The sequence below is a fragment of the Hydra vulgaris genome, chromosome 07 (genome assembly GCF_038396675.1).
Source record: "Hydra vulgaris chromosome 07, alternate assembly HydraT2T_AEP".
NCBI lineage: Eukaryota > Metazoa > Cnidaria > Hydrozoa > Anthoathecata > Hydridae > Hydra > Hydra vulgaris.
In genome coordinates, this window is record NC_088926.1 from 23,165,001 (window position 1) to 23,173,181 (window position 8,181).

Genomic DNA, 8,181 nt, shown 5'->3' on the forward strand with positions numbered 1-8,181 from the left:
CTCCACTCAAAATTTTGATAACGTTTACAAATTCTTAATTTATTGAACTAAATTTTAATACCAACTTGATATGAGATTTATATTCCATTCTTTAACCAGCGAGGAGGTAAGTAGAGCAGAGGTACTGCAAAGGTAGAACTAACTTCTGGTGATAAACATCAAATGGATATGTAATATATCTATAAAAAAACGTTACATATAATGAAGGACAATACATTTTTTAAATTAAATACACAAACATACAAGATCATACCCAACCAACATACCAGTTGCTCTGATCACAAGTTAATATATAAAAGCTAGCTTTTTACATACATGTGATGCAAGACTAGTATTCTATTCTTTAACCTGAGCGAAGGTATTGCATAGGTATAAATAACTTCTGAAGATAGGAACAGAATGGCCACCTACCTAATATATAAAATCAATATATTAAAAAATAATATTTTAAACTAACATTACACAAATATTAGAACAGAATAAAATTATCTTATATATAAATTAAAGATCTCATATAATTTATCTTATATTGTAAATATCCCAACCATTTTTCCATCCAATATGTTGTTTTAGAAATTCCCTCTCAGTTGAATACATTGTTATCAAAATAGTATTGACTTATTAATAAATATAATAAAAACAAATAAAATAATATTAATTAACAAATATATGCACAAGATAAAAGTGGATTTAACAACTTATCTGATATTAGTTTGATAATCCAAAGAGAAAAATTCCGCGTAACTTTGTTTACTTTTATACTTCAAAAATTGACTCGCCGAAACAGTTGTTTGGAGAATATTCGTAATAAATAGTTTGGGACGTAACGTATAAAGGTTACGTCATCGCAAAAAAACGTCAACACAAATGTACGCCTTAAACTAACAAGATTAGTTGTAAAACATGACATTTTTGAAAACATATTTCATAACATAGCTGAAGGCATGTAAAATAATTTTTTTATTTTCATTTGCATAAAAGGTTGAAATTTCATTAACTTACGTCATCCATCAAAAAAGTTGCGTTTTGCATTTAAAAACGATCAATTAAAAAATATAAATGCTTTAAAAACAGTCTTTTTGTAGAACATTCTCTAAGATGACGCAGGAATCTGATAGAATGGACATTTAGGGTTAAGTGTTCCAAATTTCAAATATCAAGCACAAAGCTATGTTATGAAATCTTAGTTGGCTCAAATCTGTTTTCCGGAAAATATGCGAAAATCAGAAAAGTGGTTCTAAAAATATTTTGGCAATATTTATTTTTATACCAATTAATGTATATATTTATTTAACAAGGAAAGATAGATCTTTTATATTTTTTTAATTGCAAGATAAAAGCATTTATATAAAAAAGATACTATTAATTTAAAGTTTGTGAATTTTTATACTTTTTATGCGGAAATACTTTTTTTTTTGATAAACTCATGACGTCACGCTCGTTTTTATATTGAGTGAAACAGCCGCGAATAGACAGGCGCTGTTTTTAGAATAGACCAGTTTAATTAAAAATTTATAATTTTTTTTTTAAGTTGCTAAATATATTTTGACAGCAGTCTCTTTTGATATTTTTTATGTTTAAAAGATAACGTTTAAAAAATAATAGACAAACATTTCCCTCCCTCTAATATGTTGCACAAAATTTTTAACAGAAACTCTATTAAAATAAGCTAAAGGGTTAGAGCTATACAATGTTTAAAACATTTTTAAACGTTTTAAACATTATTTAACTCCAACCCTTTTGCTTACTTTAATAGTGTTTCTGTTAAATATATTGTGCAACTTGTTACAGGGAGGGAAATGTTTGTCTATCATTTTATAAGATCATTGAGCACTCTGTTTGTAGAATATACTTACACGAATAATCTATTAACCTCCAAGCTTAATATATTAATTATCTTAGTACTTCTACAAACTTGTTGAGCACTCCTAATTATATTTTGCATCACATCACCATGGAAACTACCAATTTTGTTTATTATTTAAAAAATATCTCAATTTCAGGCAAAAAAAAGTTATATTATTTCTTTAATTGAAAAAATAAAACACTTTATTTAAAGAATTATTTGGAAAGCCCATTTTTTAATAGAATCTGAAGCTAACAAAAATCCTATAAATGAAAATAACCAAAAAGAAAATTTTGGATTCAAAACAAAAAATGCCACATTATTTAATCCTAACTTAGAAAACTTTAAAAATGATTAAATAAAAATAAATTATTTCGAAATATTAACAACGATTTACAAAAAGAACTCAAATTAGACATAGTTAATATAAAATCAAACCCTAATATTTTAGCTTTAGCTGATAAAAAAGCAACGTATACCAAATTACTCTAGATAATCATCATAAAATACTGAGCCTTAATATTTTTAATAACTACGCAAAAACTCCTTAAAACTTGAACAATCCGTTTAACTTAAGAAGCGAAAGCATAGCCAAAACAAATAATTTAGAAGCTAGAATTGAATCAGTTGCACCCGCGCAAGCACTTATTATACTAAAAGATCATAAACCAAATTTTCAAAATAAATGCTCTTTTAGGCTACTAGTACTTTCAAAAAGTGAAGTTGGGCACGTTATTTAAGATAAATTAGACAAAATAAATAACATTAAAAAAACTTGCAACAGTGGAAAAATACCAATGACATTGTAAATTGGTTTTCTAAAATTTATAATAAAAACAAATGCACATTTATAAAATTTGGTATTATTTAACTTTATCCCTCTTTATTCCTCATTATTTAACTTTCATTATCCCTCATTATTTAACAATCATTATCCCTCATTATTTAACTTTATCCCTATTATTTAACTTTATCTTACTGCAAAAATTTTAGATAAAACAATGGAATTTGGAAAAGCTATCACTGAAATTACAGACAACACTATAGTGTCATCTGCAATTTATCTATAATTCGATGATTCTTTATTCGCCGAAACACGTAATCGTCATTTAGTAATTTTTAATTATAGTCAAACATTGCGGAATGATAAATACGTGGTTTGTCCCGATGAAGATTATCGCATTATGCCAAAAAAGAACTCTTTTTCTTGGAAGGCTGAGACATCCTATATGTACTAAAAAACCAAAATTCAACAAACTTGCCTCAGTGTCGCCCAATTAAAGAATTCTATGGATATTTAAGTTCGTTAGTATACAAAAGCAAACAGAGAGCCAAGAACTGCAAACAATTGATTACCCAAACGAAAAAAAGCTTTTTTCAAATTGATATAAATGCTTTTCAATGCTAATCTTCTAAAATCATGACAAAGTCATGATTTTAGAAGAGTAGCATTGAACAAGTACGTCAAGCTGCTGATGATAGACCATATTCGAATGTTTACTTGTCACGCTTCTAAAGCAAGTGTTAAGTGTCACAAATGCGTGTTTGAAAACTTTATCAACTCTTCCTCTGAGGAAAAAAAACGACTAATAAACCAATTATACTTATTGATAAACAATAAAAAAAAGTAGTTCTGATCAAATTGATGTCGTCAAAAACATACTTGATTGGATTACATCACCGTTTGATTTAGATCACTAACAACTTAAATGAACAGTTGATTAATAAAGGCTGTATTATTATTTTGTTTATAATATATTACACATAATTATACTAAAACGGTATTTTGAATCCTATAAAGATTTTTTTTAATTAGTGATTACTTACAATTTTTCAACACACTGCCCTCAAACATAACCTATACTTAAAAGGTACCAATTAAAAATTCTCGACAGGTTATTGATTTTATAAGTTTGTTTTCTGATTGCCGGCAAAAGCGCTCAACTACACAAATCTTTTAAGAGGTCTTTTTTATAATATTTTATGAAATGATTGCATAATAATACACTTCACTGTCACCTTAAGGTTCAGAAACGAAAATTTTCAAACAGGTGAAACACTTTTCAAAAATTTATTGTCTCTAATTTACTCAAGCTTCATAGTTAATCATATTTATTAAAAAATTACCCTGCCAATATTCAACATTAGTTGAGTCGAGGACGCAAAATCGTTACGCGAAATTTCTTATTCAAGAGGTATTAACTATGTTCTCATCAAAAAAGAATTTTCATATTTATATAAGATTGACGACAAACGTGTCTTCATTGCGGTAGTTATTCACCTACTTTAATTGCGATACAACAACGTGTTTGACTACAGAAACATTATTCATCTCCAGGCTAGAGAAAGTTAAAACAATTATTTTAACTATCGCAAGCCAATCCAAAACTTTAAACAAAACTTGAAATTAAAAAAAAAATCGTAATTAAAATTAATGGGTAGGTACACTTTCTCCCTCCAAAACTGTCATTTCACAGTGATGGTCTTGGTTTTATTAAAATTAAAAACATTAAAAAGTTATTTATCGTTATATTCAAAAACATCCAGTTTTTTATTTGAAAACATCTAGTTGTTATTAAGTATTTCTTAGTTGTGATAATTAAGAAAAGCAAGCATTAACTAAGAATATTTTTTTTAATTACTGCTTCTTTTTTGCGTACTTTTATTTTCAACACCTTCTTCCTACCCCTATGAGCGAACGTACTTTATGGATGACATTTGTATATAAACATTTTATTATATTCGTTAATTGTAAAAACCCGTCTAATTGTAATATATTTAAGATTTTGGATACCGCTGCAACTAAACTTAAAGTAAAAGTGAAGAACTCCACATTAAATGGAAAAATCTCTCACATAATCAAGAAGCTTTCCATACCATTAACTCATTTCCGATACCATTAACTCATTTTTTTAATTAAAATGAGAGTTTATTTTGTTTAGATTATAATGATTGATAATTTATATTTTGCAATCATTTTTATTGGTTTATCAAATATAAAATTATCCATTAAAGTTTATCTGTAAACTCTTCTATTCTATTTATATATATATATATATATATATATATATACATATATATATAGTTATATATACATATATATATATATACATATATATATATATATATATATATATATATATATATATATATACATATATATATATATATATATATATATATATATATATATATATATATATATATATTATATATATATATATATAGTTCAATAATATAACTGCTTATAGAATAATATATGTTGAAATAACATTAATAATACTTATTCAAAAGCATAAAAATGTATAATTTATCATATGCTTGTAATTAAATAACTTTTTACTTTGTGAAGTGAGATTTTTTTTTTTTTTTATAATTTTGTTTAAACTGATATTGAAATGTTTCACTGGAAGATGACGTCTAAACTAATTGATTAACTAAAACATAACGCGCATGAAAATAGTTTAGATTAACTAAAACATAAAGCGCATGAAAATAGTTTTTTTTTTTCAATGTAATTAACCGCTAATGAGTAATAAGTTACAGCGTTATGGAATCAGGGAACCATTGACCTGGGTAATTATCAATTTGATTGTCTCAAAATGTGAACTACTTATGTTTTGCAAAAAAATTTATTTATTTTCAGATTACTCATCAGACCTATCAGACCGTACCAATCATTTCTGAAAAATGGGGCAGTTTAGAAAACCAATTAAATATCGTTCTTGATTTATGTAACAAAGTTCTTGTATAACTTTGCAACTAGATGTAAAAGTTGAGTTACTTTATGAAACAAATACAATAACTAAGTGGAAGAAATGGTAGTAATTTATTATGTCTATCCTCAGCAGTAAAAGAAGTACAGGTCAGATCAAACTCACTTTTATAGAGCTATATAAAGTTTGCCACGAGGACATGTGATAATTAGTAAACAAATTAAAAATAGAATTAATAACTAAATATTAGTTGTGCTCTATTTCAAGGTCAAATATCTCGGAGAATGGACTGTTAAAACATTTTGTCGTGCTCCCTACCTGTAGTAGATAGAGTTTTACAGTAGAAGGTTAAAACTGTATTTTTTTTATGTTAAAACAGATTTTGGGCTCATTTTGACATTGAGAGTTTTATTAATGTTCTTTGTAATGTCAATGATAGCTATTAGCTGTTCTAGTTTAAAATTCAGTAGCTAGAACACTCACGCGGATTTGATTTAGCCACAAATTCATCATAATGGTACTCCAGAGAGTAAGTTATGCGGTATTGAAATCAAACTAGTAATATTATTACAATATAATAAATATATAATAATCAAATGATAAAATGAATTATAATATCCGTTCAAAGCCTTACATCATACATGCTTAATTAAAAAAGAAAATATATATATATATATTCTGAAACCTCTTCAAAACATAGACATTGATAGTATAAAAATATTTCAATAACAGTTTGCTTTGATCTTACAATTTACTCAGCCTGTACAGCCTTTTTAATTACCTTATTAAGTACAATAGAGCAAGGTTTAGGAATAATATTACGGAATAAACTCGTAACAATAAAAGAACGTCTCCAGTTATCTAACTAAAATATATCTTTATGACTTTATAAATAAATCTTTATGATTATAAATTAAAAAAAGTGTTACTCATCAACATTAAAATTATAAAAAACATCAAAAAAGTATAAGAACTATTTCAACTTCTCAAAAATTAACAGCTGTCATTGTAGATATAGTTTAACAGAATAAAAGAAAATTAATCATTTTTGTAAGGCAAGTTGTCATAAAATTTATGGCAATCCTTGGGTATAACGCTTTTTTACTGTTGTAAATGATCATATTTTGATTTTGAGATTGGCAATCTTTCAGTAAAGAGTTATGGTGGAATCACTTGTTGAACTCTTTTTGGTCTTTGTGGTATTTGTTTAAATTTCTCATCGTAACATAGTTTAAAATCTATTGTACCATTGGGATTGTATTTTAGAGCTCTGATATCAACCACACATTTTGCTCCAGTACCTTTTCCAGGAGATTGCATCATATTTAAGGTAGCTTTTAATACTATAATCTTTAAAAAATGTATGGTCTTCCTTTGCTACCTCATATGGAAATGGATTGCGTCTAGCTTCTCTGGTAATTAAAAGTATTGACTAGGTAAAAGTATTTCAAGGTGTTTTAACTTTCTTTCTATTACCGAATGAACTTAATCTACCTCCATTTGAGTATGACTCTTTTCTAAATATTTTTGTGTGATGATTACTTTTATTTGCATTGCCAATTGCAGAAGTGCATTCGAAAGAATGGCATTTCTATTTGTGATGTACATCCATCAGTAAAAATTACATCATCTTTGGGGATTTATCAATAATTTTATTTAAATAATCAACAAAAAAAAATGCGTAAGTTGATGCCTTTAAATCAGTTGTTGTTTCATCAAACCAATAACACTCTACTTTATTAGTGCCTAGATTGCATATTGTAAAATTATAAATCACCAGTTTTGTTTTAAAATACAACGCACTGGTTGTCAAGTATGGACATAGTTTCACTGCTTGTAAATCGGCGGTGATAACGTAAATTGTTCCATTTTTTGCAGCTATTTCGTCTAAAGCTTTTTCCTTTCTAGCTAAATTTTTCCGTGATACATGTTGTTGATACTCTTGCTCTGTAATATTTCCTGTTTTATATGAACAACGTAGATCGAATGCATCTTTCTTTGGTTGAAACAAAGCTATGTTTTCATTTTTCAAAACTTCTTTATATAGTTTTCTGGAAGCCACTTTCTGTCTATTTTTGTAACATTTTTAACATAGATACGATAAAGCTCACGTTAAGACTGTATTATGGGTTCTAAATACATTTTTTTACATTCCTTTCTGCAGTAGTGAGAAGGCAATTTTGGCATGTCACTTAAAAATATTTGCACCAACTCTTTCAATGAATGGCAATACCATGCAGTATCATTACGTTTTGTTGTTGTATCCCTATTCTATTTTTCTCCTATCCAGTACCTAACTGCCCTCTCTTTAATACCCAACGTTCCTAAATATCTTTTTAAACATACTCTCATTTTGTTGTTAATTAATTTTAAATAATAAAATTTTGTAATACTTCACCTTGTATTAACCCTTTCAGTAGTTTTTCTTTTTGTCGATGTTTTATCAACTAAAGATAAAACGAAAATTTTCTTGGCTATCCAGCTCATCTCCCAAAATTTTTTAAAAATATCTAGTCTTACACTTTCTGTAAACTTTTTGCAGTTAAACACATTTCTGTGTAAGCATTTGTGTGATTTACAAGCCTCTGCAAGTTTTCGCGCAGGTCTTACAGCGTCTTG

General features: G+C 27.0%; 1 long non-coding RNA gene across 1 annotated transcript in view; it reads right to left on the reverse strand.

The window, feature by feature from the left end:
• Nucleotides 1-799, reverse strand: part of LOC136082132 (uncharacterized) — a 1,201-nt gene extending 402 nt beyond the window's left edge. The window contains exons 1-2 of the long non-coding RNA XR_010639416.1: nt 254-799; nt 1-179 (exon numbers count right to left, since the gene is read on the reverse strand). The exon at nt 1-179 is cut by the window's left edge and continues 402 nt beyond it. This is a non-coding gene — a long non-coding RNA (uncharacterized LOC136082132). The remainder of the gene's footprint in view (nt 180-253) is intronic.
• Between the last annotated feature and the right edge of the window lie 7,382 nt (nt 800-8,181).